Consider the following 12336-nt stretch of genomic DNA (forward strand, 5'->3'; position numbering starts at 1 on the left):
AGGCTGCGTGAACTCACAGGACAATACCCAACAGAGAACCACCTCCACCAACCCAGACGTGAAAAGTTTTCTCTTTTGTGAAATAGAAATAATGGTATTTTCAAAGGGGCTAACATTTATCAAGGGGAAGAGAGAGACATATTGAGTGGCGTGCAAATAGAAATGGTTTTGATTTTTCATTTTTCCTTTGACTTCTCCAGACCTAAATTGTCTTTTCAACTAGAATACATAGTAGCAGAGAGATGCAGAGGACACTGGGGTGACAGTGTCCCTGAGGAGGGAGCACGGGTGAGAGGGTGCTAGGAATAGAACAGGGGACGGAGAGGGACATCACCCGAGGTCCCTGAGGCAGTTCAGTGCGTAGGGAGAATAGTCATTTTTAATAGAAGTTCTAAGTTCACAGTGTGCATTAGATCTGAGGGGCAAGAAAACTCAGGAGGAATGGAAAAATCAGAGGCCAGGGAAGTTGGGAATGAGACAGGGTGAGGTACGAGGAGTGACCTCTGTTGAAAAGCACAAATAGCTCAGTGTGGACTCCCACTGTAATTCGATTTTTATAAAAATATAAACACAAAACGCCATGGGGTGTCCTGGATTGGATCCTGGAATAATAAAGGAATACTAGTGAAAAACCTAGTAAAAACTGCATAATCTGTAGTTTCATTAACTGTGCTATACCAGTGCTAATTTCTTAGTTTTGACAAATGCATAATGGTTACAGAGGTGTTACCATTAGGAGAAACTGGGTAAAGGGTATATGGGAACTCTGTGTTTATGACTTTTCTATAAATCTAAAATTATTCAAAATTAAAAAGTGTTTTTTAAAATATAAAGACCTGTTTGTTTTTTAACTCAGGAAAGTTTTCTTCAGTGCATCTTTGATTACTGTTTCTATTCTAATTTTTTTTAATATAATTCTTAGATTGGGTTTCTTTGTTCCACTTTTCAGAGCTATCATATTGTTCCTTACTGTTTTCATCTCTTTGTTCTTTTTCCTCTGAATCCTCGGAGACCTTCTACAACTCATTCTTCGCATCACTGATTTGATTTTCTGCAATGCTGCTTCTCCTTGTCAGTCCTCTACTACTGCATTTTTAATTTCTTTGTAATTCATTCTTATCTCAGTCATCTTATTTACACATGCTCCAGCTGCATTTTAATCAAAGACTATCTTCAGCTGTCACTGTATGCTATCATTTCACAGAGGCCACGGTATTTACGTTCTAGCAGACATCTATCTAGCAGACATCTATCTAGCATGACTTTGCAGACGGAAGTGGGTGCTTTCTCTTATTACCGTTAATGAGTAGTCCTTTGCGATTTGCCTACGGAGCACATGAAAATGAACTCATAGTATGAACATGCACAGAACTCGTGCTGTGTCTGGAGCTGCCCGTGATATTTGCTTGTGAAAACTGCGTTACTGACAGTTTGGAATTCTTGACTAAAATCCTTGTATCTTCTGATTAATATATAAATCACAAATAAAACCTGGCTAAAGGCCGACATTCTATAATGTTGGGGGGGGGGCCCATCAGCAATAGGGCCTTATTATTAGAAGGTACTTTATAGGAAATGAGGGCGTGATTATGCACCACCAGGAACTGAATCAGGAAAACAAAATCTTTGCTGTGATCATGATGCCTCAGTGTAAAAATTATTTTTCTGTTACTCTGTGTCTGATAGAGAGGGTATTGTTTAGGGGCTGAGATATTATTCCACTGGAATCCAAATGGACAAAGCCTACCTTTGTGAGTAGGAAACAGGGTTATTATCTGAGGAGGAAGTTCCTTTTGTGTGCCTGTATCAACCACCAGAGACTTGCTCATCAGCTGGGGAGAGAGCAAGGCTGTACCCTCAGACCAGAGTCTAAACTACAGGGAGTGCTGGAGGGGATGTAGGTCATTTTCCCTGAAGGCTGGAGGATGTCTGAGAGGCAGGTTTGGGTACGGTGGAAACAGCCCGGCACGTGCACAGGAGGGAAGACACGCAGGATGTATGAAATGAAGCAAAACTTCAGAGCCAGAAGCCACAGAGAACAGAATGAAAGACAAATAAAAAAAAAAAAAAGACATTTTCAAAGCCTATTTTTATGCTGCTTGAAGTTTCTATAATCTTCCCCCTTTTGTTCTCATTATTTAGTAAAGTTTCTTTAGGAAGTTAGATTGTTTTAAAAGATATTTCTGCAAGGCCAGCCTTCAGAGATGGTCATGGCACCCCCACGGATTAGATATGGTGACAGCTGAGCCAAGTGGGAGCCCCTCTAAAGGAAAGAGAATCTCGGAGTGATGGGGGGGGCCCTCACTTGCTGCCCTACCCCGTGCTTTGCCCGTCTGAAGATGGTTCTTGTGTAGACTTGTCATTCCCTGCTCAGTTTCAGACTTGCTCCCCTCTGCTGTCTCTGCCCTTTCCAGAACCTCAGAGGAGACCACATGCCTGCCAAGAAGGGGTTCTTTTTGCTTCCTGATCAACCAATAGTGGAAATCACTGAGATCACTTGAAACTCATGAACCCTCCTGTCCTTTGCTGGATAAAAGATTTGCTTAATTAAGAAAAGAGTTCAATAAGTTCTAGAACCTGCTTTGCATTTTTAAAGCACTTAATCCACCACATGAATTCTCTTTTAGCAAATTTGGATCTTCCTCTTTTATTCTGTATAAATGCATCTGCTAGGACGCTACACCCTCGGATTAAGGACACAGGCATGGAAATTTTCTCCACTCAGTCACAACATCTAGGCTTCTTAATTTTTTCCCCAACAAAGTTGAATTAATGCAATTCAGGCTCAAGAACTAGTACCCAACCTTGACCTCACAGTAAAATCCCAGGAGGAGTCATTAGTATTTACAGAACACTTGCTACTTGCCAGATATTCTTTCAAGTGCTTTATGGGCAACAATAAATAAACAAGAGGGGAGGATGTCATAATGAAAAGAAAGACAAGAGATCAACTTGGGAGTTTGATAAATTTGTTCAAATCCCCACTCTGCCATTTGTACCACCTATATAATTTCGGTCAATTTTCTTAACCATTTTATATCCCAGTTTCCTACTCTGTGAAAAGGAGCTAATAGTAATACCTGCTCTCCAGGGTGTTTTGCAAAGATTAAGAAAAATAATATTTGGAAAGAATGCCTGGCACGTACCCAGGGTCTCTTTCCTTTACTCCTTCCTGATGGAAGTGTTGTGTTAAGTGTGCAGAACGTGTACTGTTTGACCCACAAGACTACAAGAGGCAGTGGTTAGCTTTCTACCGCACAATAAATGGTCTCATTAATTTTCTGGCCAAGAGGGAGGAGAAGGGCTGGCAGCTTGCCGGGGCTAATGAAGTCATTTTGTAGGACTCTGGCTTGTCATTGATGAATGAAACTCATCCCACCATTACTCTGCAGGGCAGCAAAATCCAAATGAGATGCAGTGATGAGAGTCCAACGCCCAAGGGTGTGGAGAAGTGTTGATCCTAGACATGAGTCCTGTGAGGTCAGAGGTCTGGTTCTGCAAAACACTGCCCCCAGGTATGTATGTTGGCCACTGTAGGTGCAGCCTTTCAGTTCTATTGCTGCTGCTGCCGCCGCCGCCACCACTGACCATACCACGTGGCTGTTCCATCCCGCCTGCCTCTTCATGGCCAGAGATGAGTCAAAACCACCATCAGAACTTCTCCAGGCTTCCCTCAGTGTCCGGGCTCGGCTGCGCCTGGCTGGCACAATTAATTGCGGGAGGGAAGGGAGGGGTTTCTCTCTTCACTAGTCCAAAGGCCCACCTCCTGAACATTTCTCAAGATGACTGGCTACTGGGATACTGGGATACTCTTCAGAGAAAATTCCCACCCCATCCACCAGACACTGGTCTGTTTGTAGGTCCCACAAGATACTCATAGGAGAGCCCCACGGAATGCATCTTCCATTGTCACATTTTGGTCTCTTCCAGCATTGCCTTGAGCCCACACTCTGAAATGAGGACCACATGCAGTTTACTCCGAGTGTAGCCACCAGTCTCCAAGGACCCACAGTCTCTAGTTTATGTTCACTAAGAGCTGGTGATTAGGGTGTCCATTGTGACCCAGGGAATAATTCTGGTGTAACTGGGGTCTTCCTCTGTGGGTTCCATGCTCCTGTGCTCTATTCCTTTGCCAAGCTGGGATGTTTCGGTCTCCCTTTAAATCTTAGACTCTGTTCCTGCACTTGTTTAAAACTAAAACTAAAACTTGTTTAAAACTAAACAAGTCTGTAGTATTGCTTTTTACAGAAGGTTTATCTTTTCCTTAGGGCATTGCCATTTTATCATTTCATGCATCACACAATCTATTTTTAAAAATGATTTTCAAAAGGTTTTTCTATAAGATAACATAAGTTCTATAAAATATTCAAATACGACAAAAGTGAGTATTGTAGTCACCACCCCCCTCCCCTAGCAACACTACTCCCTGGTATTAACTAACTTTAATTTGGTGTATATCTTTCCAGACCTTTTCCTAAGGGCTATAGTTTCATACTCCTAATTAAAGAGTACACATATTTTATTGCATAAAACATTCCATAATAATTTCCCAGTCTCCTTGAGCATTATTTTAAACATCTGCATAATATTCTAGTAAATGGAAATACCATAATTAGCCATTTGCCAAGTGTCAGTGAATTGGTCACTTCCAATTTTTCATGATTATAAGTAATACTGTGATAGATGTATTCAGACATTTTTTCATTTAAGATAATTTACTTTGGTTCAATTTCCGTAAGTGGAATTACTTAGTGAAAGAGTATCAACAAGCTAAAGAAGCAATTTACAATTTAATGATAGGATGATAAGAAAGACATATAGCCAAGCAATGTGTTTGGGTAAGTAAATGATAGTTTATCTGTATGATTGAATACTATGAAGTCATTAAAAATAATGTTGCAGAAGAACATGGAATATCATGACAAGATTCCCACTATACAAATTTATAGTAATTTATAAAACACATTACAAAACTTTCTATGTAATTTGTACAAAGACTGTTTATAATCAAAATTCTGAATAGAATTCATATGGGAATACCAAAGCTCAAGAATAGCAAGACAATCTTGAAGGACAAAACTGCAAGGCTCATGCTACCCAAAATCAAGACTGATGGCAAAGCTACAGTGATTAAGACAGTATAGCATTAGTGAAATAATTTAAAAAAAAAAAAAAAAAAAAAGGACCAGAATGCAGAGGTCATACACTTTTTCTGAAAAGGGTCAGATAGTAAAAACTATGTAGGCTTTGCAAGTCACATGATCTCTCACAACAAACCAAACCTGCTGTTCTGGCCTGAAAGCAGCCAGGACAATACACATGGCATGGCTGTGTTACAACATAACTTCATTTACAAAAACAGGCAGCTGGCCATAGTTAATCTATCTCTTGTTAGAGAATTCAGAAACAGAGCTCTGTGTGTATGTGAGAGAGACTTGTGACAGAGGTAGTACTGAAATGCAGTGGGAAAGGATAGGTGTTTTTAAATTTTTTTTAATAAATTACATGGATCCAACTGGCTCCCATATTGAAAATAAAAACGAGATTTGATTCCTATCTCACATCATACGTAAAAATAAATTCCATCTCAATTACAGACATAAATGTGAAAAATCAAATGATAAAGCTTCTAGAAAATAATATAGGAGAATATATTCATGATCTTATGGTAGAGAAAGATTTCTCAGATAAGACACAAAAAGCATTAACCATAAAGGAAAAGAAAAGGACTAGTACATTGGGCTACATTAAAATGATAAACTTTTTCTTCATCAAAAGGTGTTGGAAATCTACAGTCTGACAATACATGTAAGTGAAAGGGAGCTTATATTCAAGAAATATTAAAAATAACTACAAACCAACTTTTAAAAAGAGATAGAAAATCAATCCAGTAGTAAAATAGGCAAGAGACTCGGACACTTGACAAAAAGAGAATATATAAATAGTCAATCGATATCTAAAAAGATGTTAAACTTTATTGGTTATCAGGGAAATGCAAATTGAAAAGATAATGATATGACTGTGATTAAATCGGGAATTCTTCATCCATGACTAGGGACGTGGAATAACTTCTCATGCTCTCAATGCTGGTGGGTATAAACTGGTACCATCTCCTTAGGAAGATCTAATAAAGCAGGTAATATTCATACCTGTGACCCAGAAATTCCACTCCTAGGTCTGTACTTAACAGAAATGTGTATGCATGCATAGCAAAAGATGTGTACAAGAATGTTCTCAGCTACATTACTCTTAATAGCCTCAAACTGGAAATGACTCAAATGTCTCTAAATAGTAGAGTGGATAAATAAACTTTAGTATATTTACACAATGCAAACTACACAACAGTACTATTGCAATGAATGAATTCTCCTTCACACAATATGGATGATTCCCACATTCACAATTTGGAAAAAAGAAGCCAGGTACTAAAGACTGAAAACAGGCAAAACCAACTCATGGCAACAGAAGTGGGGATATTGAGAGAGTAGTTAGTAATTGGGGGTGAGCATGAGAAGGAGTTCAAGTTCCCTTACTGTTCTATGTATTACTCTGAGAGGCAGCTACCTGATTTATTCACTCTGTGATAAGTCATTGAGAGATACGCTTTTCTGTATGTATGTTAAATTTAATTTTTCTAAAAAGTTTGTTTAAAATATATCTGAACAGTGGGGTGCATGTATTTTTTCAAATTAGAGTTTCCTCCAGATAGATGCGCAGGAGTGGGATTTCTGGATCAAAGGTTAAGTTTATTTTCAGTTCTTTTAAAGAATCTCTATACTGTTTTCCATAATGGCTGCACCAAACTACATTCCCACCAACAGTGTAGGAGGGTTCCCTTTTCTCCACACCTTCTCCAGCATTTACTGTTTGTGGACTTTTTAATGATGTTCAGTGTTCATAGCAGCACTATTTACAATAGCCAAGACATAGAAGCAACCTAAATGTCCATCAACAGATGACTGGATTAAGAAGATGTGATACACACACACACACACACACACACACACACACACACACACACACACACACACACACACAGGAATACTACTCAGCCATAAAAAATAATGAAATAATGCCATTTGCAGCAACATGGCTGGACCTGGAGATTGTCATACTAAGTGAAGTAAGCCAGAAAGAGAAATAAAAAAAACATATGTATCACTTATATGTGGAATCTTGAAAAAATGACACAAATGAATTTATTTACAAAACAGAAACAGACTCACAGACATAGAAAACAAACTTATGGTTACCAGAGGGGGAAGGAGGAGTGGAGGGATAAATTGGGAGTTCAAGATTTGTCAGATACTAATTACTAGACATAAAATAGATAAACAACAAGGTCCTACTGTATAGCACAGGCAACTATATTCAGTATCTTGTAATTGTCTATAATGAAAAAGAAAATGAAAAGGAATATATATAACTGAATCACTAAGCTGTATACCTGAAATTAACACAACATTGTAAACTAACAGTATTCAATTGAAAAAAAGAAATAGAAAAACATATATCTGAGTAGAAATAGAAATGAGGCAATTGATACTGTCTAAAACTGATAAATCAAGAGGTAAAGGTAAAAGCACATTTTTTCTCTTGAGCAGCATTGACCCAGAAAAGTTTCTGCGCTCATGTAAATGTTCTGTATCTGCTCTGTCTAATAGGATAACTTCTGGCTACATACAGCAATTGAGTATTTGAATGTAGCTAGTGAGACTGAGAGACCAAATTTTTATTTTTATTTAGTTTTAATTAATTTTAATTTAAGGAGCCACGTGTGGCTAGTGGTCGCGTGCTGGACAGCATAGATCAGAGTCATGGAAGTAACCACCACGGGAAGCAGCCATTGAAATATGATCTTTCTGGGAAGTGGGACAGTATGATGAGGTTGAGACAGAGCCAGGTTGCTTTTTATCATAAATTTTTTTGAACCATTTGATGTGTAACTGTCTGCATGTATTACTTAGATAGAAATTAAAATTTAATTTAAAAAAAGAAAGCAAGCTTGACACACACTAAAAACTGCTAAAAATGGTTTATCCTTGGGTGGTGGGATTTACGGTGATTTTTCCTTTCTTCTTTTTTAAAAAAGTAACCATTTTCCAAAATGCTTACCATAAGCACATGTGGGAAAAGAACAAATAAATAAATCAAAAGCTGAAACTAAATGCCAACAACAAATCAAAACTCTTTAGAGGCCGATCTGTACTTGTGCTATTATGGCAATAATGTGTGTAATGAGAATTTATTGAAGATCATATTTTTTCTTTTCAACATTTTAATACCCAAACATGCTGGCTAAGCAGTGATTTCACATAAAGCATGTCAGATTTCTGCTACTCTCTGCTTCCTTATCAGGTACACAGATGGTTGAATTTGGGCTGAATCAACAACGCAGACTTTGATGTGGCCCATCCTTCAGGATGGTTGGAGTGGGTATCTTTGGAGGAATGGCTTCATTTTCCTGCTGCCCTGTCTCACAGTTCAACATTGAGGTCTTCTAAAGCCTAGATTTTTGGTGAACTTCTTAACAAGTTTGTGGTAAAGATTATTATAGGTTCCTAACTGGTGTCCAGCTACCTACTGGACCCTGCCCATCGACATATTCTATAGGCCCCTCAAACTCAGCATGCCCAAACCAGCCACAACCATCTTTCACACCCAAACTTACATTTCTCACGTTTCTCCTTGTACTTCCAGTGTGTACTCACCAAGCAGCCACGCTAGAAACCTGGACATCTACATTCAGCTTATACCACCTGCCTTCCCTTCTAGGACCCTGTGCTCTAGCCTCTCCAAACCACTCACTCTCCCCTGTGCCTTCCTGTTTTGTGCGTCTCTGCACTGGCATATGATGCTCTTGGCTAGAATGTCTTTCTTCACTTTGGCATCCTGGTGAATACTAACCTGTCCTTCAAGACCCATGTCAAGTGTCATCTCCTCTTAAAACCCTTCTGTATCTTGACATATAATAAAGATCCACAAGCCTAAGTGAAACTGCTCAACCTTCAGCACCCACTCAAAGGACAGTCACGTGACCTGTCCTCTGGTTACAGCTATTGGGCCAGGGGCGGGTACCTGACATAGGGATACACACTTGACCGAGGGCAAGACATTCGTAAGCTAGTCTACAATCTGTTGCAAAATTTAAATTAGGAAGTGGGTGACTCTTGGCATGTAAATTAGACCTCAATAAAATGATTTAAAAAAATTAACCTAGAAACTTTGAAATACTGAGGCTCTTGCTAGTGAGAATTGAAGCTAAAAGCCCGGGAGTAGATTTGGGCCCTAAGGCGCCATCCTGACTGTGCACAGGTGAAAGTTCTGATGAGGCAGACTCTCTGACCACGCAGAGGAAGGCTGCCAGGAGTGAGAAGGGGAGATGCCAAGAGAGACATCGTGAGACTCCAGGAGAGATGGAGAGAGCAGCGTGGAGGAGCCTCAACTGCCCACAGTTTTCCAACCACAAGCCCAGCTTGTGGGTTTCCTTACAGTAACTGCCCTTCTTTTATGATGAAGTAATTTGACCTGAAAACTAAAGGAAGTTGGCAAGAACGACTCCCCAGGTTACAAAAAGCAGAGTTCGTCTCTCTTTCATGTGCTCTCACGGCCTTTTGATGTTGCAATTTTTGTCTGTGATAATAGAAAATGCATTTTCATTGGAAAGAACGTGGCTCTTGAGTCAGATGGACCTGGCTTTTAACCTTGACTCATCACTAACAAACTTGGGAACCTGGGGCACATGACTTCTCTTTGGGCCTTAATCTTCTCATCTGTGAAAATTGGAACAACCCTGATTGTGAAGATTTACTAAGATAACACATAAAACATTGGTGATGCTGCCCGGATCTAAATAGATGCTCCATAAACATTAATTCCTCTGTGCTTCCTCCCTCACTGGCTTGTGATTTTGGTGGCAGAAACTGTGTCTTGTTCCCTTTGGATGCCACCTTGGCATCTGGTACATTTCCTGGTGGGTAGAAAGTATTCACCAAATAGCTTTTTATTTAATTTAATAGTTAAATCCATAGAAGCACATGTTCCATCTTGGTAGGATTGTCATGTTTATCAAATAAAAATACAGGACGCCCAGATAAGTTTGAATCTCAACCAACAACAACAAATAATTTTTACAGTAAGTATGTCCACTACACACTTACACTAAAAATTATTTGTTGCTCATCTGAAGTTCAAATTTAACCTAACTTCCTGTATTTTCTCTGGCAAGTCTACATCCTGATGATAACCTTCTCATCAATCGACACGTTCTGTTTATAGGTACCAGGCATTTGTCTCTCCAAACCCACCTTTTTTCAGAAGACAAAAATAATTAGATGAAGGGGGGAGGGTATTGCTCCGTGGTAGAGTGTGTGCTTAGCATGCACGAGGTCCTGGGTTCAATCCCCCGTACCTCCATTAAAAAAATAAAGAAGTAAATAAATAAATCTAATTACCTACCCCCCCCCAAAAAACAAAACAAAAATAAACAAACAAACAAAATTCAATGAGTGCCTTTTCTAACTATGTGATTCCCAGTAATGAATCCTAGGAATAGGGATTATTTACTTGAGAAATTACCATGTGTGGGGACTGTACAAGGCAGCCTTCCCTGGAGTGTCCTGATTTGCCCTGTCATCCGGCTGTAATTATATGATAGGTAATAGCTCCCCCTTTCACCCTCACAAGTGACCCAGTTTGGATGGTGAATTCTATGACCTCCTGTGTGCCAGGCACGGCCCCCAGACATCAGCCCGTGTTGCCTGAAACCACCAGGTAGATGCTGCTGCTTCATAAGGCGTGGCCCCCAGCTCTCTCCCCACCACACTTCCCCACCATTTCACCCATAAGGAAACTGAGGCTCGGGAGCTGACACATCTTGCTTGCGGTGACCGCCTGGGTCCGGTTTTCCAGTGCCACCGCCCCTGTGTTACAGGGCTGCTGCCCACCCTCCCTTGGATGCCTCTTTGCCTCTTTCCTTCACTCTCTCCGTGCTCCCCATTTTCGCTGCATTTCTATGCTACGTGAGTCCCTCTTTTTCTCTCCCTGTGCTTGTGTCATCAGCCCTTTCTTAAACCCAACTCTCCCCCGTCGTTATTAGCCCTTGACACCACTGGGCTCCCCAGCAAACACTATCCCACCCAGCCAGTACCTGCCCCTTATTGGCTGAAATCTAAGAAAAACACTGTACGCGTCACTCTGTTTAATCTTCACAAGAACCGGTGGGAGGCATACTCCTCCTCCCCACTACCTAGGGTCAGGCTCCATCCCAAATCTAACGTGGCGCGTGCCCCTGGTGCTGGGCCATTGTTTTGTGCAAATATGAATTCTGTTGGTTCCACCCTGTGGGTGCCCTTGGAGGATGTGGCAGATGCGGGGGTTGGGGGTAGGGAGTCAGAGTCGGTAACAATAATAATTGTCCACACTGTGCTGTGACAACCGTTCTCAGAGCCTCACACACGACCTCACTTAATTCTCTCGGCCACCTCGTAAGATGAACGGTGTCCTGCTGCTCGTTTTACAAAGAAGGACACAAGAGCTCAGGGCTGGGACTGGACCCAGGGCTTTCGTCACTAAAGCCTCTGTACTTCCTAAGGCGCTGCATGGGATGCCCCAAACGACATTGCTTTTGGAACATGCCCCCTGAAAGATCGCTGCCAGGTGAAAATGGAAAGGATCCTGATAAGGACACTTAGAAATGCTCCTTCAAAACACCTCCCGGCCTGGAAAGACTCCTGGAGGGATGCATAGGCAGACAGGCAGGTTCCTCTACCAGGAGGATTTGTTCCCCAACCTAACACCAGATCACAGATTGTCCTCTTGTTCACTTTTTTCCCCCCAGCTTTGTAAATATTCAGAACAGGTGGACCTAAATAAGAACAAATGCCATTTAATTTGAACCTGAACTTCTGCCTCACAGACCAATGCTTCAGTCAGTCCATGAGGAAAAACAATTATTACACCCCAGCTAGCACAGGCACCGGCTTATGAAACAACATCAGTGGCACAATAGTTTATTGGCAAAGAGATGGGAGGTTTGAAAAAAATCAATTTTGTTAAAAATAAACAAAGTATAATTCTACCTTCCTGATGAGAGAACATTTATTTCCAAGGCAAATGAATAACAGCATGGCATTTTAGTCCCCAGAAATGATCCCACAATCATCTTAACAACACATTACCCAATACCAGATATCGTGGCATGACACTCAAGGTCCCCTTGCCATCTGCCCCTGCCAACTCTTCCTGCCACACTACCTGCCTCTTCCCTTCAGGAACCTTGACTCCAGCAGTGATGAGTCATGTCTCAGTGTCCACTTTCTTGATCATTCTTCAAGA

At 40.7% G+C, this 12336-nt stretch overlaps 1 protein-coding gene across 1 annotated transcript in view; it reads right to left on the minus strand.

The window, feature by feature from the left end:
• Window positions 1-12336, minus strand: part of SPON1 (spondin 1) — a 391445-nt gene that overhangs the window by 307588 nt on the left and 71521 nt on the right. The gene's annotated exons all lie outside the window — the stretch shown is intronic.

Source organism: Camelus dromedarius, chromosome 12 (genome assembly GCF_036321535.1).
Source record: "Camelus dromedarius isolate mCamDro1 chromosome 12, mCamDro1.pat, whole genome shotgun sequence".
Classification (NCBI taxonomy): Eukaryota; Metazoa; Chordata; class Mammalia; order Artiodactyla; family Camelidae; genus Camelus; species Camelus dromedarius.